Below are 23,831 nucleotides of genomic sequence, written 5' to 3' on the forward strand. Positions count from 1 at the left end.
TATATATATAAGAGAGAGAGAGAGAGAGAGAGAGAGAGAGAGAGAGAGAGAGAGAGAGAGAGAGAGAGAGAGAGAGAGATATCATAACACATTCTTTCGTTAATTCGTACTGGTATTTACTAAAACAAATACGTGAGAAAAACTTGTTTCGTTTTACGACGGAAGTCCAACACTTCGAGGCACTCATAATCACTTCCAAAAATAACCACTGCTGCCGCCATCCACGATCAACACAGCCTCCGCCCCGCCCGCACAACCCAAATCGGAGTCAAGCCTGCCCGTAAGCGGATCTATTCGTTAGTAATCTGCATTAATACCGAAAGGCATTAATTGAGATTTACACCATCCACCCGCTCCCCAACGAAGTCAAGTCGCGACACAAGGTCATGTTTTATTTGAGGAAAGAGGAAGCTGTTTCAGAAGACGAGACCAGTTTCAAAATATAAATGCGTCATCTTATTAATTTCATAACGTACAGATTATCTCTATCGAGTCATATATATAATTATGTCTATCGAGTTATATATATATATATATATATATATATATATATATGAAAGCACTGTGCGTGTGTGTGAGAGAGAGAGTATGTGTGTGTGTGTGTGTGAGAGAGAGAGAGAGAGAGAGGGAGTGAGTGAGCTCTCTGGACTCTTAAACGGCTGCGTCTATTTTTGAAAATTTCATGCAAATTTTCTTCATGTGCCTGAGAGTATTCTTAGATAGGTTTTGTTACCTTTTTCCGCTTTCGTTTTTCTTCTTTGTTAATTCTCTCTCTTACACGCGCGCGCACACACACACACACACACACACACACACACACATTTATACTTGCTGGATGTCAGGCGTTTCCCAGTCGTACAATACGCTTAAACATGATATTTTAATTTATGCAGATTGCGTATGTATTATCATAAAATTAGTCCGCTATTCATTATTATATATTACGAGTAATAATTTGCCCGATGAGCTAATTCGCAAAAAAAAATAAATTAAATAAATAAATAATAATGATAATGTAGTCCATCAAATTCCGCCTTTGTTTACAACATAACGCCAGCTGATATTTGGGTTTGACGATGAATGCCCTGGAATAGTCACTTCTGATTAATGTTTGGTTTTAAAATATATAAACGAAGAAATGATTTACGGCGATTTTAAATGGTACTGCTGTTTCATTCTAAATTGAACACATTAATAAAAAAAAAATTAAAATTAAATTGTGAGTTACACCCGGGCTTGAATAGGGAGATCATTCGATCTGTAGTCGAATGTTTTACCACGCAGCTATATCGCCGAATGTTAACAAAATTGTTTTTATTTTTAAAAAAAGAAATGATTTGCTGAGATTTTATTATTTTCCTTGGCCGGTGTAATGTAAAATATTACTCTGTAAAAATTATTCTTATTTTATCTATAAGAGAGAAAGACATTTTTTTATGATCGGACTTTTGCGATTTTCGAAAATGATTTACTGAGATTGAAATTGTCGGACTGACTTCGTCATCTTGGTTGTTATTGTCACAACGTTTCGGTCGTTTTGCCCTCCGGCCTTCGTTAGGTGTTTTTTATCGAACTGGGGAACCGTTTGTTAGGAGTCTCGAATCAGCAACTATGTCCCAAAGCCTAGCTGGAGTTTGAACACGGTGTTACATGATAAGGGCTGTCCCCTTTTCATGTAAGTATAAAAATAGAGAGATTTAGTTAAAATGAAATAGCATAGACGAAATTCGAACCTCGTAATTTAGGTTTAGAAATAGATTACGAGAGAGAATTAGCAATGGAATGTGAAAACAAACCATTGTTTAACTTAGAGATAAAATAGTTTCAAGAAAAGAATGTGCATTGTCAAATCTGTTATGAAAATTCAATTGAAAGAATGCAACTACAAGATAATTTAATAAACATGTTTTTAACATATTGGAAATATAGGTTACTGGGAATATAGGTTAACATTCCTTTTGTAAACAAAGGAAAAAGTTTTGAACACGCATTTCCAGAACACGTGAAAGAAGACACATGTTTTAACATGTGTATGACGTCATGGAAAATAGGAAGTTCTCGATATAGTTAGAAACTTTAGAGAAACTGGGAGAAACTGGGGGAGAATCAGAGGGAGTTTGAGGACGACAGACGATAGTCGGCAGTTGGGATTCGAACGTCTAGAAGCGAGACGGTCACTTTTGAAATTAGAATGTGAAGCTTTGAATTCTTGACTCAGAAAACCACGACCGGTCCATGGAAATAAACCCATCATGTGTTTTTATAAACGTCGTCTGTGTGTTGTAATTCTACCAAAAGGTAAAGTGAAAATTGTTATATATGTCTTATATATATCATGTGTTTTAAAATGTCTTTACATACACATCTTACATACACAATATGAACACTAAGACTGTCTCAACACTATCTCCTCACTCAAAGAGCTATTACACTTCTAAGTATGAACATTTTATATATATAAATCACTTTATAACACGAACAATCTCTCTACAACATCTCTCTCTAAGACACAGCAACATCCCTCTTAATAAGACTCACTTTTAACAAAGAACAATAACAACGAATAATGACAACAACAATGATAATATTAATAATAAACTATATAACAACGGTACCCCCGTAATAATAATAAAGGGTTTGGTTCGAGACTCCTAACAAACGGTTCCCCAGTTCGATACAAAACACCTGACGAAGGCCGGAGGGCAAAACGGCCGAAACATTGTGACAATAACAACCAAGATGAGGAAGTCAGTCCGACAATCTCAATCAATGAAAACACCTCATCTCAAAAATACAGACAATTACTATGACTTACTGAGATTTTATTATTTCACTTATCCGGTGTAGCGCAAAACATTCCCTGTTAAAATTCTTTTTTTTCTCTATGAGAGAGTAAAACCTATTTTTAAGATCTGATTTTTTTTTTCGGTTTTCGATACTTATCGGATGAATTTCTGTACAAAACATATCTAAGAACACTGCCAGACATATGAATTAGCTTTGTGTGAAATTTGCAAAAATAGGCTCAGCCGTTTCGGAACCTATAAGGAAGGAACTCACCCCCTCCCACCCACTCACACGAAGTGACTTTTATATAAGAGTGTAGACGACGTCATGCTTAAGCCAGGCCCATTATGTCACAGACTCTGCTTCTTGTGTAAATGTACAATAAAAGGTACCCCATTTTTCCAGACTATTCTAAAGTTTTAGGACAGTCAACCGCCCCAAATTTTTTTTCTGAGAGATGCATTAACGAGGAGTAAATTTTTAGCGATTACGTGTGGTTTTATAATTTTACTAGTCGGACTTAGGGTTATTTTTAAAAGATATAATTAACAGTCCTTAAAATTTAGAATGGCCGACGATAAAGTCAAATATCTAAACTTTTAAAATTAGCGTATTTCAACGTATAAATGTCTTATGGCTTGCAATAAGCCACAAAGAAAACAGAACAACGGAATAGAGTTTAAACAATGAATTACTGGAACAACAACGTAAAAAGGTTACAACTGAAAAGAGTAGTAAACGTCATCGAGCAGGCGAGGGTCGTTCTGGTGTTTAATCCACACCTGGGATCAAAAGGTCTATGGTTTATATAATGGAGAGAACAGTTCATTTGGAGGGTGATTCCCCCACAACCCACAACCCCTCCCAGACTGATTTCCGCGGTTGTGAAAATCAATATTTCTTCCTTTTGGGGTAGACCACGAAGGGGTCTGTGCGCTTCCTTTTTCTGCTGGAGCGTCTCGGTTCTGACATCCCTTTTGGAGGGTCTATGTCAAAACAGTCATACACAGTTTCAATCGCCTCACTGCCGTCCTGCGGTGGTTCTTCTTGATCGTCGTAGAAGCGTTTCCTGATTTAGTTCAGGTGCCTCTTATGTTGGAACTTTGGGCCCTAAATGATGTACGTAACATGGCCGATTCTCCGTAAGATCGGGCCTGTTCCCAAAAAGAAACGTTATTTCTAAAATGTCTAAAATACACGTTATTTCCGCTGTTAAACCGTTTCGTTGGTATTGTAGAGGTTCTATTGTGTACTATGTGTTTGGGTAGCAGTTTATCAAATACGGATTTTATTTTCCGTCCAAACATGATTTCTGCTGGGGATCCCGCATCTGGTTTGTTCGGATTTCTCGTGATTCCGTAAATCTGCAGAAATTACTGAAGGGCCTTTTCTGTCGGTGTACCAGACGCCTTTTTTTAATGCCCTTTTAAGCGTATCGACGAAGCGTTCGGCCTGGCCGTTGCTTCTGGCGTGGTACTGGGATGTTGTAATATGCTTGACTTGATACGTTTCGCAGAATTCTCTGAACTCTGTCGAGGTTAATTGTGTAGCGTTGTCGCTACCAAACAGTCTACAACATCAAACCGAGCAAACATTCCAATAAAAGATTTGTCGTTGTTGTCGTGGTCGGTTTTTGCCTCTTAGTACCTCTGGCCATTTAGAGTAAGAGTCAACTACTATCAGGTAGTAAAAATCCTCCACAGGTCCCGCATAATCGATGTGGATCCTCGACCATGGTTGTTCAGCCTAAGGTCGAGGTTTATATGTTATCGGTAATGCTTTTGCAGCCAAAGCACAGCCTTTGCATCTGTTCACCATGTCGGTAATATCTTGGTCCATAGCTGGCCAACAAACAAAACTTCTCATTAGGCTTTTCATTCTGTTTATTCCTGGATGCCTCATGTGAAAATCCATGACAACCCTTTCACCGTATAACAGTATTTCGTCGCAACCAGAAAAATGTCTGAACTGGTGTCACCCAGTGCTAATTTCTGCTTCGTGGTTTGAATGAAATTGTCATTTAGGGATTCTGACTTAATTTCCTGGGGTGTGACCGGCAGTTCGCGGATAATATTGTCTATCATAGTTTTTAAATCAATATTAATACGTAGTACCGCGATTAATGAATCTTCAAGAGGTTCCATTTTGGCAGGAATCAGTCTCGATAGACCGTCTGCATGGGCTAGTTGTTTTGAGGGGAGAAATTGAATTGTAAAATTATAGTTCAGCAGAATACTTCACCATCTTAATAGTCAGTTCGCAGTGAATGTTGGAAGTCCTTTTTTTTTTTTTTTACCAAAAATGGATATCAATGGCTTATGGTCGGTTTGTAGAAAAAAATGTCTTCCGTGCAAGAACCAGTGGAATTTTGAAACTGCAAATATAATTCCTAAGGCCTCTTTCTCGATGTGAGAATAATTCTTTTCCGCTGGCAAGAGAGTCTGTGATGCGAAAACAATAGGCTGTTTCGAGCCATCCGGCATTCGATGTAGCATGCACGCCCCGAAGCCATATTGACTAGCGGCGGTAGCTACTATTATGTCCAACTGCGGGTTAAAATGCGCTAGGAATAGTTTTGAAGTCAGGATTCTTTTTATTTCTTGGAATTATGTCTGGCAATCTTCTGTCCACTCCCAAGCCTTATCCTTTTTCAGCAATTCATTAAGTGATGCGCGCAATTTGTGTATATTTGGGATGAACCCCTGATAATAATTTGCCAAACCTAAAAAAAAAAACTCTGCAATTGAGTTATGTTTACTGTTGCCGGTATTTCTTCAATAGCGGTCGCCCTATCTGGGTCTGGGCGTCTGCCATCTTTATCGATTATTTGACCCAGGTATTTAATTGTTTGTAAAAAGAACTCGCATTTATCTGCTTTGATTTTAAATCCATAATCTTGTATTCGACTGAATACTTGTCTGATATGTTTTTCATGTTCCTCCCTGCTTTTACTCGCTATGATAATGTCATCAAGATATGCGATTGCGGTGTCCAAGCCGGACAGCATAGTATCCATTACTTGCTGGAATATTGCGGGTGCCACCTTAATACCAAACGCGAGTCTGTCGTATCTGTACAAACCCCGAATAGTTTTAATACAGAGGAGGTTAACGCTTTTACCGGAATCTGTAGATAAGCGTCGCTTAGGTCGATCTTAGAAAAAAACTTGCCGCCATTTAATTTCGTGAACACTTCTTCTGGACTAGGTAATGGATAGTGAAAATCTTCTAAGGACCCGTTGAGTTCGGTCGCGAAGTCGACGCAAACGTGAATTTTCCCGGACCTTTTCTTTATGTAAACTGCCGGAGCAGCCCACTTACTATATTCAATTTTAGCCAGTATACCGATGCTTTCTAATCTGTCTAGTTCCTGATTTATTTTGTTCAGGGAAGCGAACGGGACATTACGTCTCTTTTTAAACACCGGTTGTGTGCCAGGTTTCAGCTTAAAATCAGCGACCATTTTTGTTAATCTCCCCAGGCCAGGAGTAAATATGTTTGTGAATTCTTTTTTAAAACAAGTTATAAGTTTCTCCGTTTCTGCTGGGCGGATATCTATTTTCTTGCAGAATGTGGATATAGGAAGATCTTCCATGCTGTCAGAACCGAACAGGTTCTATTTTTTAGCACATACAATCTTAGTTTTTTTTTTGTTTCCCCCCGTAAAGTGACGTTTGTAATTAATTCACCTTCAAAAGAGTAAGAAAGTCTAAGTGAAAATATAATGTAAACTTAAAAAGAAAATAACACATTCCATATTAAATATTACCAAATAGCCTAATGATAAATAATATGTGTGTGTATATATATATATATATATATATATATATATATATATAGTATGTTATAAAATATATATGTCGATTAAGCTACACTGAATATTCCGTGGTTCATCCACTCTAGGATACTTCAGGCTTATGCCCGAAATTGGTGGTTGTCTGTCGTTTTTATATACGTGCCTTCTATTGAGATTTTAGGAAGGGCGCGATGGCTACTAGAAAACTGACTGGCTAACTAAAATATCAATAGAAGATGCGTATATAAAAAAACGACAGACAATCAAAAAATTCGCGCATAAGCCTGAAGAGTCCTAGAGGGGATGAAACGCGGAATATTAAGTGTAGCTTAATCGCTATATATATTTTCTAACTTACTAACTAGCTCTTCCTACTTATTGAGCACGTTTTGAGATTTATTATTGAAAGATCCGATCCACTGTCTAATTGGAATTTTACCGAAAATGTTAACCGTCACATATTTGCGTAGATTTTCATCTACGCCGTCCTTAGTTCTGGTTTGACGTACACGGCTTCTATTCTGAGTTTTCCTACGGTGCGAACTTTTATGACTGATCTTATTGCATAAATGGCGTCTTTTTGTTAAAAATGGGAAATTACTTTTTTATATTCGCGATGCGTGCTTCGATATTTCGTGCATCTTTTTTTATACTTCCTACTTTTTGACAATCCTCAGTCAATTTTTGAAGTGTTAAGTTCGGTTCATTTTCTAATTTTGTTAGGACTCTGCGCCTGATTTCCGCATCTTTTCTCGAGGTTAACCCTTGCGCAAACACAAGACATTTAAAATTGTCTGCTGTTAGTTCAGACAACTTAAAGTCATCACGGTGTTTGTTCACTACAGCTGCGTAGGTGGCAAAATCGTCATTATCGTTTTTTACCACATCCAAACATCTCCATCGCTTATGGAAAAGAGACGTTTTCGGCGAGAAAAGTTCTTTCCGTCTGATTGAATGATAAATCTCCTGTTTTCCGAGGCAAGATGTAATCCACGAATTTATCATGCTCAGCCGTTTCACATTTTCGTAGTATAAATCTGGTTTCCTTTTGATCAGACCAGTTGCTGCAGTAAAAGAAATCTTCATAACGCCGAAAATACGCTGCGAATGATTTTTCCTCTTCCTCGTATTTAAAATTGTCTATTCGTAATTGACGTTCAGCTAACTGTTTTTCGGTTCGTATTTGACATTCCGCTAACTGTTTTTGCAGTTCCTTTTGCTGTTCCTCGAATTGTGACTGACGCTTTGCGACATCGATATGCACCTTGGTCAAATGTTCCAACGCTACTTTCAATTCGTCCATTTTGCTTTGTCAGCATTAGTAATTTCAAAAGTTCGCTGAATTTTACAAAACCGTTTTATTTTTTCTTATTTCTTCCTCCAGACAATAAAACGAACAGAAAAAATATAAATATATAGTAAGTTCATTGTCTAAAGAAAAAAAAATTGAAGTGTATATTTTTCTCAAGAGAAAAAAAAAAATAACGCCCGATTTTAGCAGCGAAAACCACAAGTGATGAATTCTTTTTCCAAAAGTATAAAAATTTACCTTTCTAAGTCGCGACGAACCTTTTTCTTTTTGCAAAAGTACAGCGCTATCTTTGAAAGTCGTGGCAAACATTTTTCTTTTCAACTCTTTTGTTCCGTAATGATCTGCGTTTCTTCTTTCTTTTAAAAAATTTTTTTTAGTTACCGTGAACCTTTCAGTTGCAAGTGTTATGTTAGACACTTCCTTAGGCTTGATAACATTTGAGTCCGAAGTCGGTAGTATTTTTAGAATACTATTTCAACGCGAATATTTTTTTTAAATGTCGTTACTGGTTTAGATTTTAGTATGCTCCTTGAATCCAATGTCGCCAGTGTTTAGTTTTTAGAACACTGTTTTTAAACGCGAGTACATTCTCCGAATCCAATGTCGCCAGTGTTATGACTTGCAATAAGCCACAAAGAAAACAGAACAACGGAATAGAGTTTAAACAATGTATTACTGTAACAACAACGTAAAAAGGTTACAACTGAAAAGAGTAGTAAACGTCGCCGAGCAGGCACGAGTCGCTCTAGTGTTTAATCTACACCTGGGATCAAAAGGTCTATGGTTTATATAATGCATAGAACCGTCCATTTGGAGGGTGATTCCCCCACAACAAAATGTATATTTGTGCATACGTAGAGGACAGTTTAAACCGACTTACACCTATTAAGATCCAATTTCTCAATTTTGACCATTTAGCAGCTATTTTTACCGGCTGAAAACTGAATCGAATTTGTCCACGAATCCGAAATTCATATATATATATATATATATATATATATATATATATATATATATATATATATATATATGCAGTATCAAGTCTATAGATCCAAAGTTAACAGAGTAGTTTGGTAGAGACCGTTCCTCCCCACACAGACAAGGTTATTTATACATATGACGTCATAGTAGATTGCGTCTTATACAACGTATACTGTTTCGACCTGACAGTATGTTAAAATGTTCGATTCTTGAGAGAACATGTTTTGTAGCGCAGAAACAATGTTATAATTATTATGTCAATTTTTAAATATTTTCCGCCCTAATTTTCAGAATGTGAAAAATAATATAATTATTTCCACATTCAAACAACGCCGCAGCTCACACGAGCCTATGAAGAAAACAAACTGAAAGTCCAACACTCGAGTTTCTACCCTCATCTGTTCGCATCAGTTTACCGGAGCAAGATTGGCTCAACGCGTGTCGCCAAAAGCAGGCGCAAAACTGCTATGGGTCCATTGCACATGGAATTCAAGTTTCGACTGTCTTCTTTAGTGTCTCCGGCTGCAAGTGTCTAATATAATTCTTCTCTCTTTAAAAGAAAGCGAAAGAGTGATAACAGAGAAGAAGGAGAGAGAGAGAGAGAGAGAGAGAAAGAAAGAAAGAGAGAGAGAGAGAGAGAGAGAGAGAGAGAGAGAGAGAGAGAGAGAGAGAAAGAGAGAACACGCATACATTTAAAACAAAAACGCACTAAAATATTATCATTGTTTAATTGCCTTTGTTAAAAACCTGATTTTGGGATTTCGGATGATTTTGACTCAACCGATCTTCGTGAACAACTGTCAGTCAAACCTGGTTGATATATTCTGACATTTTGAAATAACAATCTGAATAATGAATCTAAAATTTGAATATGAATCTGCCTGTATCTGCGTATTCCCCCCCCCCATGAGCACAGGACAATTTGCTACAATGTTTAATTATGCACCTCTCAAAAAGAGCTTCGTCATTGTGTCACATGCAATGTCTTTCTAAGAAGAATTCTGACTAGAAAAATATCAGGGAAACCAATGCCAACTACACAATCTTCAGATTAATGCAATACAATGATGGTGTTGATGCTGTTGATGCTGCTGCTGACGTTGTTGTTGGTGGTGCTGGTATTGATGATGTTGGTGTTGGTGTTGATGATGTTGGTGTTGTTGTTGATGATGATGATGATTATGATGATGATGATGATGATGATGGTGTTGGTGATGATGATGATGATGTTGGTGATGACGATGACGATGATGTTGGCGTTCGTGTGGTGATGATGATGATGATGATGATGATGATGTTGGTGATGATGATGATAATGTTGCTGTTGGTGATGATGTTTGTTTTGGTGATAGTGATGATGATGATGATGATGATGATGATGATGATGATGATGATGATGGCGTGAAATACATTGAAGCTGTTTCACTTTGCAAATCAACTGAAATGGAAAGAAGTCGTAAAACGAAATAATAATTCGCTCAGTGTCCAGATTACAGAGAAAAAATTATTTTTACTTACAGAGAAATTTTAACCCCTTCAAACAATACTAGAATATATAATTATCAAACTGCGATGCTCCTATAATCATTACAGTAATTATATGAGCAACTGACTCATGAAAAATAACTTCAAAGTTACCTGGCAAATATACCCGGCGAACCAAGTGCTAGAAAGATTCAAACGATTGCATTTAAAGTGACGGTCAGAATCTTAAAAAAGATCTCTCGGCTGCAATGTACGAGTTAGCGGGTGTGTGTTTGCCATCTGGTAGGATGCCCCATTCCCAGCTTGAACAAAATAATCAGAAAGTAAAAATGAAATAAAAAATTTGTTGCAAATGTTTAAAAAATATTATTACTACACCCTTCAAAATCCAAGAAAATAACCTATTCATTACTTACACTCGTGTGTATATATATATATATATATATATATATATATATATATATATATATATATATATATATATATATATATATATATATATAAGGGGGTAGTCACCAACAATGTGTATTTTTTAACATTATTTTATTATTCCGTGTCTTGGTTTTTCATTGAGAATTATGTTTAGATCATTGTAATAATGTTTTTAAATCATTGAAATCGTTTTTAACGCGTTTTAGACGTTCTGTGAAGCGTCCTCTTCAGAAATTATTTTCAAATGTGTTGGAGATGTAAAAATAGCATTCCAAGGGGTGGAAACGTGTAAGTGTCTACTATTCATTGGAATGTTCAATTTATATTACTGTTTTATTGGTGTGACGAGGCCGCCGACCTCGGCTGTGGTCACTCCTGTGTTGTGTTTCTCTCTCTCACTCTTTCTTTCTGCTTGTGTTTTTTTCTTTTCCTTTAGGGTAGGGTAAGGTAGAGTGCGTGTGTGTGTGTGTGTGTGTGTGTGTGTGCGCGCGCGCGTTTTCTTTTATTGGTTTGAAAATGTGTGTACTGTTTTATAGTATTATGAAGTTATTTGCTTCCCTAGGAAGGTGACTGTGATCCAAGGTCGTTACTAATGTGTATGTGTATATATCGGAAGGTGATACAATGTTCGACGAGCGAAATCGGAGATATGCCGCTGCTCATGCTCCCTACCGATCCAAGTTATAACATAACATCATTTGAACCCCCACCATTTAGCCTCAAAAGTCGCCAAGGCTTTGACATATTTAAATTTGAGTTCAGCACCATGCAAAACTGCTAAATAGACATACACAGAAAATTTTGAACAAGATTAATCCTCAAAATGGAATGTCTTTATTAGCCCTAAAAGAGCCCCTGAAGCACACCAAAGAGTTATCGCGAAGTATTGACAAACAAAATTATATAAAAATCAGTTAGTTCCAAATTTTCAGAAAGTTTTATATAAATCCAAGGCATCAATTATTTTTTAATAAGCACAAAAGTGTCAATTTTAGCTATTTTACCCCAAAAGGCACGTCTAGGCGGGGAGGGGGGGAACGCAGTTATCTCGGGAAATCTGTTCTATTATTTTTTTTACTCATATCATGTTTAATGTTTGTGCAAAATTTCAAAAAATTCCAAGGCATAGTTATTGAGAAAAGTGAGGACTGACGAACGGACGAACGGACAAGGGTGAATTTACAGGTCCACCCTACTTTTTGCTGGGGGACCAAAAAGGAACTATTGGAGAATTTATAGTGGGGGATACGTTTTGTATATAAATTTAACGTAAAATGATCATTTAGCGCTTTAGGTATTTATTAAATGTTTTGGGTTTGTTTTACAGTAGTTAGAGGAAGGAAACAGTGGTTAAAAACAAATATGTAACAAATAAATGTTATCAAAGGCAAGATAAACTACTCTTCTACCTAGCTGAATAAGTTGTTTGTGTCTTTTCTTACTTTAAAACGTTTATTAGGTTAAAAAAAACAAAAAAAAATAGTGTCTAGCGTTACGTGAGACCAATAAGAAATGGCTGCGGTTTGACTCATACATCTTTGAAGTTTCGATAATGACATGAATATAAAAATTAAAAAAAAATACTCTCAGAGATGTACCCAATAAATATTACCGTGACATACACACAAAGATTTAAATAAATATTACCGTGACATACACACAAAGATTTAAATATAAGTTAAAGAAAGAAACAAAAGTTAATAAAAGAACATATTAGTAAATTAAATTTAATCCATAATATACTTTTCAAATGTATTTAAAAAAAAAGTTTCGAAAATACACTTACATTTTAATATGGGCAACTTTTCACGGTCTTCCATGCGTATCTCGTCAGAAGAGACACAACCAAACGATACCAATAATATTAAGCTCCAAGAATCATTTTTTATTAGTACGTTGGTTTATTACCTTCTACCCCCATTTCAAACACGTGTAAAAAAATTGTTTTACAATCAATATACAGATACGGGAGAGGAGGGGGTGTCGCTTCAAAACGAAACGGTGATCGTTTTGACTGCCCTTCGCTAAAAGAATTTCAAAGTCTCGGTAAGTAATATAGACATAGAAAATAAGCAAAAGAATTACACGTAAATAAAAAAATGTTTTTAAAATTGGGTTCTAAGTAGGACATCCCCCAGTATGAAAGGGTGAATGCGGTATTATGGTGAAAGAAGTTACTAGCTGAGAGGAATTTTTTGTTTATTTCTGGATTGACAAGGATGACCAACAAACCCCCATTCCCCCCCCCTTTTGAGTTGTTTTTTTGTTCAGTTGAAACTTACATTGTAATTTTAGCTTGAATAAAGAATTTAATATCTCAGAGAATTGACGCCCGAAACGTGTTGCCCTTCAATACCATATGAAAAGTGCCAGTGATGTCGTTAAGGTGTCCCCGTTTCAGGACCTCAGCCGAGGAAACGTCGGAACACGCGTTCTTGGATTGCAGCAGATTAAGACAGTACTGGACGTATGTTAACGACGTGACGGCTCGCATCGATCCCGAGCACCCCAACCCGCTGAGCATGTTCTACGTCATTCACAGCGCAGAGCCGCCATGGGACAGGGAGAGACGAATGGTGTTTCTTGCGATCCTGGTCGTGGCCAGAATGGCGATATGGAGTTCAAGAGTGCAAGAGAAGCGCGGTGTTGAACATTTTGTCTGATCAGGGTCTGGTCCTCTTCTTCAAGCATCAGCTGAAGGTAAATATCAGATGTGACAGGAAAAGATTGTACTCCAAGGACTTTGAGCGAAGATGGATAAATATGGTGAGTCTGTGTGTACGTAGAGGCGCCAACATGGAGTTTGTGTTCCAAATTCTGTCGGACTCCAGATCCCTAAAACAAGTGTCTAAACTAGGTTCTTAGATGTAGGAGTTACTACTGGAATGGAAGAAATAATTTAATTTAAAGAAAAATAATATTATTGGCCCCCCGGAAAAAGGAGGGTGGACCTGTACATTCACACTTGTCTGTTCATCTCTTCGCACTTTTCTCAATAACTACGCCTTGGAAATTTTTGAAATTTTGCACAGACGTTAAACATGATACGAGTAAAAAAGTAACAGAACGGATTTTCCGGGAAAACTCCGGCTGCCCCACCCCCTAGGGGCGCCTTTCAAGTTAAAATCGCTAAAATTGACACTCTTGTGCTTATAAAAAAAAAAATGATGCCTTGGATTTTTATAAAACTTTCTGAAAAGTTGTAACTGATTTCTATATAATTTTGTTTGTCTATACTTCGCGATAACTCTTGGGTGTGCTCCAGGGACTTTTTTAGGGCTAATAAAAACACTCCACTTTTTTGGACTTTTTTACCATATTTGTCCAAAATTTTCTGTGTATGTCTATTTAGCAGTTTTGCATGGTGCTGAACTCAAATTTAAATATGTTATGGCCTTGAGGACTTTTGGGGCTAAATAGGTGTTAAGTTTGCAGGTTGAAACAAGTAACGTAGAAAGCAATACAAATGACGACTCAACAAACAAAGGTAGATCAAATAAGAAGTGTATTAGGAAAAGGTATATATCTTCTTTTTTTTACACAGTGATCACCACTTATCAAGGCCCGGAAGCCACTCTGGGATAAGGGTTATTGCAAGTACATTACGTTAGTGTGGAGATTTGATGAAGTGTTTACTTAAGGGGGCGGTTCATCAGGAACTTGTTAACATTGGACTTGAAGACATCCAAGTTGTAGTCCGGTGGGAAGCAGGCAGACGGAACAGAGTTCCACAGGCGTGCAGTTCTAAGAAAGAAGCTTTGTTCATGGAATCCGCGTTTTGATTTAGGCACAGATATAGAGTGGGGGAAATTTTTCACAGTGTTTTCAGCTAGACGAGTGTTTTTCGTGAAAGATTGGCGAGGGGGGGGGCAGAGATTGGAGTTCAGACGAGCACCTGCCATGGAAATAACGATAAAACAAGGATAGGCTCGCAACGTCTCTTCTGTGGGAGAGAGGTTGCAGGGTAGAGAAAAGGGCATCCCCCACTAAGCCACGAAATCTATTTTGTACTCTGTCAAGGCAGGATAGGCTGTTTTTAGCAGCTCCTGCCCAGATATGGCAACAGTATTCCATCCTTGGCTTTTATATAGATAGAGAATTGCATCAGTAGTGAGATATCTTCTGGATATTTACATAATAGCGTCAAATAAGAGAGTCTTTGCTGGAGAAACATATCTGCTCTCGGCGGCCTTCGGTGGCTTCTGGTGAACACACACTCAGACTAACTGAGTCTTCCTATTATGTGTAATTACTATCCACATATGCAAATGAATGTGTGCCACAACAACAATAGGGGAGGGGGAGCAAATGATGGACTTGGTCATTTCTTTTTTTGCATGGTGCAGAATTCAAATTTACATAGGTTAAGGCCTAAAACTGCACCGCTTATTCATTTTCACCAGGATTTGATGTACCCTGGGGACTTGTGGGGCTAAATGGGGGTGGGGGTCTGAACTTAGTTATTTTTTTTTATGCCTTGTTCACTGTGCACGCACGGAGAACCATGTATGCTTCACTTGTGGTTAGATCATAAATTTTTCTCTAATTTCAGAATCTCGAGGAAAATCTACGTATTACTTGGAAAAAAAGAAGAAAAGGAGCCTGGCATTAGCCCAAGTAAGCTTTTCTATCAAAACTGTATTTAGAATTTGTCCCCTGTCGTGGAAGATTTCTTTAAGAAATGTATAATTTTTTCATTGAATTGTGTCTTTGTTCGTGAGGAGAAAACAATTACCAAAAAATATTTATCGTCTTAAAAGACTGCAAGAAATTAAAAAGAAATCTTTTTTTTATTTTTCCAACCTGTAGATAAATATTTTGATTTTGCTTGGCGTAAAATATGTTTAAATATGTATATTAATAAAAAGACATAATGGTAAACGTTTTTTAAAATGACTCATAGTTTTTTTTAAATCAGCAGCAGCATCACCGTTGATATCATCATCATCATCATCATCATCATCATCATCATCATCATCATCATCATCATCATCATCATCATCATTTACAAATAAAACTTAATATTTGCTTAATAAATAATGAAAATTTCAGTGAGATCGAATAATCTTTTGGCGATAAAACAAACTAAATCGTTTTTCGTCGGAAAAAGATCTATTCCCAAAATTACAAGGTGCTTTCAATGAGTTTATTTTTTTTTTTGTACAGGCATTAAAAATTGTTGTAAACTCTTGAAAATTTAGTATGTCATTGCTATACATCTTATGAGATGACTGACCAATTGTTATGATTTCAGGTTCAAACGAACAGCTACAGCAGGAATTGGAATACACCCTACTAAAGCCTGATTGTCACAGCTGGTGAATTTCAAAAATGCAAGGGTCCTGGATATGACCTTAAACTATATCCGATGGTGAGACCCCAACTTGTGGGCTTGGGAGAGTGTGGAGCCACCCTTTAATTGCCATTGCTCCCAGGTCCACTTTGATCCGGAGTGGTAGTACCTGTTAGGGTCCCAACTAAATAGAAACTGACTTGAAAAAACATATTCTACTAAAAAACTTTTTTTCCAAATCACTGGATTCGGCATTAAATGACCTGAAAAGGGCTGATATGCCGTAAAACAAAACCAACAAATAAAACAAACAAAAATGCAATCTGGAGATGAGGATACTTCAGAAGAACGATATACAATAAAATTCTGTCTTAAACTTGGAAAAAATGCCACGAAGACGGATGGAATGCTTCAGACTGCTTTTGGACTATCTTGAATGAATTGAGCATCAGTTTTTGAGTCGCATAAGAGATTCAAAGAAAGGCAGGGAGTCTGAGAGAGATGATAAGAAGTGTGGAAGAAATAAGGAAGTCAGAACACCAGAATTGATTGGCAAAATAAAGAATTTCATGGACAAGGACCGTCATGTGTCTATAGAGACAATAAGTGCAAGTTTGATATCAGCGTGGAAATTGTACACACAATTATTTGTGTGGAACTGAAGTTTTGAGCGAATTTTGTCCAAAGGGTACTCCAAGAAGATCAGAAAGACGTTGTCATGACAGCAGGGAGATGGTCTAGCTGATCATTCAGATCCCGCATTTTTTTTTATGGAGTTCACCACTTATCAAGGCCCAATGGCCACTCGGGGATAAGGGTTATTGTGTGTACAGTAATCAAAGGGATAGTGTAGCAATAGTATTGGAGAATTGGTACGGTGTCATTACTGAAGGGGGCGGTTCATCAGGAATTTGTTTGTGTTGGACTTGAAGACATCCAGGTTGAAGTCGGGAGGGAAACAGGCAAGCGGAACAGAGTTCCACAGGCGTGCAGTTCTAAGAAAGAAGCTTTGTTCATGGAATCTACGTTTTGATTTAAGCACAGATAGGGGGTGAGGAAAATTATTGACGGTGGTTTCAGCTAGGGTGTTTTTTGAAAAAAGATTGGCGAGGAGGGACCAGAGAATGGAGCTCAGACGATCACTTGCCATGGAAATAACGATAGAACAACGACAGGCTCGCTACGTCTCTTCTGTGGGAAAGAGGTTGCAGGGTAGAGAAAAGAGCATCCCCAACCAAGCCACAAAGTCCAGACCTTGTTCCATGGGACTTTTTGTTATTCCCTAAGCTCAAGGAAAACTTAAGAGGCTGTCGTTATGAGACAATTGAGGAGATGAAAGAGGCTGTGGATGAGGATCATTAATATGCTCAACACAAGAAAACTTCATGGGGCCTTCCAGAAGTTGTTGGAACGGTATAACAAGTGTATTGCAGCCGGAGGAGATTACTGCGGAGAGGACTAGGTATCCATGTGTGTACTATCAATAAAAGTGTCCATACGAAAAAAAAAATGGTCAAGGCACCTCGTAAATTACAATAAAGCGAACATTTAAATCTTTAAATTTTGGTTTTGTTAGAATTATTGTTCGTATTAAGGAATAACGTTTTTATATTTGTTTTTACTTAATTTTATACTGGCTATGGTTTCATTTTTCGCTTTATTAAATATTATAATACGTGCAAAAATTTTTGTAAATTATTATAAATATTTTTTTCTATCACCTAGGGATATTTTGAATAGCTTAGGTCCACAGAGTGAATGCGGTATTGTGGTAAATGCAACTAGTTTAGGAAACAGACCAAGTGGACGACCCCCGACATCCCTTCGCCTTTTGTGACCTCGTTCCATATCATAGACGTTTCCGTATTTTATATAAATTTTCCACAAAAATTGATGATACATAAACACACTAAGTTAATAGTTCGCAATAGAAAAAAAAAATTACTCATACAAAACTGTAACTTTAAATATAGTTTTTCTAAACTTAAGATTTATGAGTTAAACTTTTTTTTCCAGAACTATTTGTGTACTACTCAGACAAATTCACTTAAAAAAAAATTAAGTTGGGACATTTGGAGAGTGCATAGCAAGGGCTTACAAATGCAACGACAGGACCGACTCGAAAATAACCGCGTGTTTTTTTTTATTACATAAAACAATTCTTGGCCTTCGGGACAAGATCAAAGTGTAGTATATGTTTTAAAAATTGGGAGTTACTAGGACGTCCCCCAATATGAAAGGGTGAATGCGGTATTATGGTGAAAGAAGATACTAGCTGGGAGAAACTTTTGACTTTGTTTAGTTCTGGAGTGACAAGGATGACCAACGACCCCCAAAATCCCCCCTTTTGAGTTGGCCATGTGCCTAAGTTTTTTGTTTATCGTTGATTTTTTTTCTGTATTTTTTTAACATGAATAAAAGATTTAATATCTCAAAGTGTAGTATCTGTTCCGGCAGATGCTGCAATCTATGACTAGCTATGACTAGTTATGACTAGCAAAGACCAGATGTGGGGGCAACCCCACATGCCTGACCTTTAACCAGCTCCCATTTCCCACCTCTCGGGAGCTGGTCCCCTTTTCCCTTCCCCCTCCTTTCACTCCTCACATTAAAAATCGGCCTTGTGCCTAATTTGCTCGGTGGGGGAGCAAATAAACACCATCTGTTCCGGCAGATGCTGCAAGCAAAGACCAGCTATGACTAGCAAAGACCATATGTGGGGGTAACCCCACATATCTGAACTTGGTCAAGGTAGGGATCACCTTACGACCACAGTTACTATCCAGCTCCCATTTCCCACCTCTCGGGAACTGGATCCCCCTTTCCCTCCCCCCTCCCTCTCTCTCCACATTAAAAAACGGTCTTGTGCCTAATTTGCTCAGTGGGGAAAGCAAATAAATACAAAGATCAAAGTGTAGCATCTGTTCTTCAGATGCTGCACTTCTATTTCTTGTTCTCTTTCGGTGGAGGAGAAATCCTTCACGACTGAGACAATTTTTTATTTTTGTACCTTTTCTCCACGTTAAAAAACGACCCTGGTGTCTAACTCTGTCCCGTGGGGAGGCATAGTAAATAGGTACATAAAACAATGATTTTATCGCAAAAATTAAAATTTTGAAAGAAAAATAGTTTTCTAAGAATTTACACGCATTTCAATAATGCATAATCTTGTTTTATTAAAAAGAAAAAAAATGTCTATTTTGTTATAAAAAAAATACTGATTTTTACATTTTCATTTTTCAAACAAATAAATAAAGAACTACGAAAAACGACCGAATATTGATTGATAAATCGTGGTGTGGTTATATTTTTTTAGACTAAGAGTATCACTTTTTTAAATAAATTAACACACACTTCCGGACCAATTAGCGCAAGATGGAGACGTGTAAAATAACATAAAACAAAAAACAGACGTAAAATAAGGTTTGGGTATGATGAATCCTCTTATTCTATAAAAAAAAAAACAAAAAAAAAACAAAAGAAAAAACTATTCTTCAGGCGTCATTTCAACGCGTCGCGGTGAAAGACTGTTTTAAATTTAACTAGGCCGTCAGTTCCTCGAAAAAAGAGGTAAAAAAAAATTCTTGTCGGCTCTTGTTATGTAGCCTTACTCCTCCTAGCACGCTTCTCTTTCTGAATTATATATATATATATATATATATATATATATATATATATATATATGAGAGAGAGAGAGAGAGAGAGAGAGAGAGAGAGAGAGAGAGAGAGAGAGAGAGAGAGATTAGATGAATACCGGTCTAAAACAGGTAAAATTAATTCTTTGAACAAAACAGTTTGTGTGTGTGTATGTGTGTGTGTGTGTGTGAGAGAGAGAGAGAGAGAGAGAGAGAGACAGACAGACAGACAGACAGACAGAAGGGGGGGGAGAGGAATACCTAAATGGCGCGAGAGATTAAATATATCGCTCGATTCGCAAGGAGTCGTTTTGTAGTGAGTGGAGAGCAGGCCGTATCGAAAAATCGATTTTTCTCTTGGGGGTGGGGGTATTATAGTGAAAAACAAAATTAATCGAATCGAACTAAATCATAAAAAAAAGTAAACAGATGGAAACAAAAAAAAAAACCCAAACAAAAAATATGGATTAAAGAAACGAGAAAGAAATCAAAGATGTTCTTGTATTCACCTTTTCTTTTGCAGATGATGTTATTAGTCGGCGTAGGCGGCGTGGCGAGTGCTTCCTCAGCCTGAATCTTGCAACCAATCTGGGGAGGAGAAGAAAAGGCCGACAGCCAGTTTGTGTGTGTGTCTCTCTCTCTCTCTCTCTCTCTCTCTCTCTCTCTCTCTCTCTCTCTCTCTCTCTCTTTTGCCGAGCGCGTTTCTGCAGTCGAATGTGCAGAGCATATTGCGTAACAAAAAAACGAACGACTCCCGTTTTAGGTCCGAATTATATAGCCACTGTCGTGTCGCTAAATAAGACTTGACATAAATAAATCCTTTCGTTGACATCAATTTATCAAGATTTTATTTTATTTTATTTTATTTTTTTACAAAGGGAGGGGGGACTTTTTGTTGTGGTGAAAAAAAAGTAAGCCGACACGTAGCATTATTTTTGTTTGCGCATAATATTTTGTTTTGTTTGATCTTTTTTTCTTTACTTTCCTATTGAATTGCTGTCTATTACGCATGCGCCATTCGTTGCTTGCTCCCCCCCCACCCCCTGTTTTTCTTTCCCTGAGGGTATGGGGAGGCACAAAGGCTAAATGGTTAATGATACGGATTGAAAAACCTCGGTTCGAATCCAGTTCGTTCCACCTTAAACACTTTTATCAAACTCACAATTGACCTTGTACCCGAATTCGTGGAAAAGCGGTAACTTTTTTTTTTTTAACCAGCTGTTAAGTCTAAGTTCATTAGGATAATCCCCCTAACCACCCCCAACTCTTAGGTGGACAGGTGGGAGGATAAACGTACAGAACTTAAAACTGATATATATATATATATATATATATATATATATATATATATATATATATATATATATATATATATATATATATATAACTTTGGCTGTTAAGAGGTCAAAGTTCAAGGATTTGACCTTTGAGAACTCTACCAAACTCCTCTGCCAATTTTGGGTTTAAACACTTTAAATTTTAGATATAGATTCCTTGCACATGGATCTAACTTAATAATTGATTTGAGCCCAAAATAATAAATGTTATGGGGTGATAATAGGGGTCAAAGTTTTAAAAAAATTGACCTCTGCGGTCTCTACCAAATTACTCAGAGAGTTTCTGGTGTAAACATTTTAAATTCTTACATAAAGGCTATTCGAGGATAGGGCAAGCTTCTTAATCAGTTTTTGCCAAGAAGTTGGCTGCCAAGGGGCTGAAGTTCCAAAGATTTGACCTTTGCGATCTCTGGCAAACTATTAAGCCGATTTTGTGTCTTAACATTTGAAATTTTACATAAAGGGTATTCAGACATGCAGCAAGCTTTTTAATCAGGTTTTAGGCGAAAATTTGTCTAGCAAGGGATGAAAGTTTACAGAGTTGACCTTTGCATACTCTACCAAACTCCTCCGCCAATTTTGGGTCTAAACACTTGAAATTTTAGATGTATGTTGCTTGGACATGGGTCAAATATTTGAATTCAATTTGAGCTCAAAATAATAAACGTTAAGGGGTCAAAATTGGGGTCAAAATTTAAAAAATAATTGACCTCTGCGGTCTCTAACAACTTTTCTCTATGATAGTTAAGGAAGCCTATTATATAGAAAGGCATTACCGCACATATTCACACATTTTAATATATACATATGCTCATAAAGTTATTAACAGTACATAGGGCTCAAGCAAGGGCGGGCGGAACTGCTAGTAAATCTATCTATCTATCTATCTATCTATCTATCTATCTATCTATCTATCTATCTATCTATCTGTAAAAGTGAACGTGTCTGTGTGTCTGTGTGTCTATCTTTGTGTCTGTCTGTCTGTGTACATTTCCCTACGCAATAACTCAGTCAATTTCTACCAAACTCCTCCGAAAATTTTGGGTCTAAACACTTGAAATTTTAGATATAGGTTCCTTGGACATGGATCTAACTTAATAACTTGATTTGAGCCCAAAATAATAAATATTAAGAAGTCATATTAGTGGTCAAATTTTTAAAAATTTTACTTTTTTTTTTTTTGCTCAGCATACACCTCCAAACGCCCGGGCAAAGCCAGGCACCAATGCTAGTATATATATAAAAGTGAATGTGTCTGTCTGTGTGTCTGTGTGTCTGTGTATCTGTCTGTCTGTGTACATTTCCCTACGCAATATCTCTGGCAATTTTTAGTCTACAGACTCAAAATTTGATATACAGGGTACTGAGATTTGGAAAAATCGATATGATCGGTTTTCGGCCAGAAATTTGCATGTCTGCCTAAAACTTTCGACAGAGGCGACGGATTTTACCAAGATCAGTATCGTTTTGAAGTTCGACCTTTCATACGACAAATATCGAAAAATTGTCTAAAGACATTAATATCTTCCCCTTCAACTTGGAAATTTTCTACGGGAGGGGAGTCATCCTCTCCTTTCAATTGTCTAGCCTTGATTTTAAAAAAGTGTACCCCCAGTTTGGCATAGACGTCAGGTTTTCTCCTTGTTCTTTTCCTCCTTCGCGGTACGGGTTCGAGCCTGCCTTCCTACTACTACTTTTTTTTTTGCCCAACAGACACATCCAAACACCCGGGCAACGCCGGGCTGAAATGCTAGTATATATATATATATATATATATATATATATATATATATATATATATATATATATATATATATATAATTTAAAGGAGATTAGAACAATAGTCTAAAGAGCTGAGTGTATTTTAATGTAACAGTGAAATTACTAGTTTAATTAAAATACAGGAAATAGAAAGTGCTCGTTGTAATTTAGATATATAATAAGCTCGATAGTTAAATGTCCTAGAGCTAATTCAATATTAAGTAATGTGATTTATAATTTAAAATTTAAAAATTTAAAAAATTTTTAAAATTTAAAAATCAAATTTTAATTAAATTAAAAATCAGTTTCATAAGAAGGAACAACAACAAAATCAATTATCTGTACGATCGTTTCGGAAATCCGTGCTTTTTATTGTGGTATACATGAAGTTATGTAGAACAATTATATATAGTTTTTTGGTAAGCAAGGTCTCCTCATCAGCAAATTTAGGAGGGTTTTTATTGAATTTAAAAGACACCATAAATAAACCTAGCATTAAAAGTAAGGCAGATGAATCTGAAAAAATTGAAATAAAAAGGTTTGGATTTAAAATTTATAAGAAAATTAATATGGGTTAAAGATAGAAATAAGTAGAGAAAAATATATATTTTTGAATTTACATAATAAATTTGATTTAAAAATATATAGAGATAGTTACCTTTTAATTTTTCTTTTTTTGAAATCAGGAACTGTGTTTAAAGTAGACATTTAGATGTTTGCTATAGCTTTTTTTTTATTGAATGATGAATTTTAAAAGGGCGACGCTCGTGCAATAAATTGTTTCCGTTAGCGTATTTTTGATTTAAAGACGCTACAGTTTATATATATATAGAGAATATTTCTATTACAAGTTTTTAAGGGGAGATAATTGTCATGTGTTCTTGACTTTATTTATTATTTGTTTTACGGGTCTAAGGGAGGTAATTGGTTTAACTTAATTTATTAAAAAAAATATATGATAATAATTGTAATCTATTTTTACTAATAAGTAATTTTTAATGATTTAAGGTGGT

The 23,831-nt window shown here is 36.5% G+C and overlaps 1 pseudogene across 2 annotated transcripts in view; it reads right to left on the bottom strand.

Moving 5' to 3' along the window:
* Nucleotides 1–23,831, bottom strand: part of LOC145243571 (sialin pseudogene) — an 85,901-nt pseudogene that overhangs the window by 27,610 nt on the left and 34,460 nt on the right. Inside the window, exon 1 of one of the 2 annotated variants that reach the window (XR_013862908.1) lies at nucleotides 20,230–20,742. The exons of the other annotated variant lie outside the window; for it this stretch is intronic. The product of XR_013862908.1 is annotated as a sialin pseudogene, transcript variant X1 (transcript). Of the gene's footprint in view, nucleotides 1–20,229; nucleotides 20,743–23,831 lie in introns of those variants that run through there. 2 annotated transcript variants of the gene reach the window in all.

This window comes from Euprymna scolopes, chromosome 22, assembly GCF_053919585.1.
Source record: "Euprymna scolopes isolate OS-2025 chromosome 22, ASM5391958v1, whole genome shotgun sequence".
Taxonomy (NCBI): Eukaryota; Metazoa; Mollusca; class Cephalopoda; order Sepiida; family Sepiolidae; genus Euprymna; species Euprymna scolopes.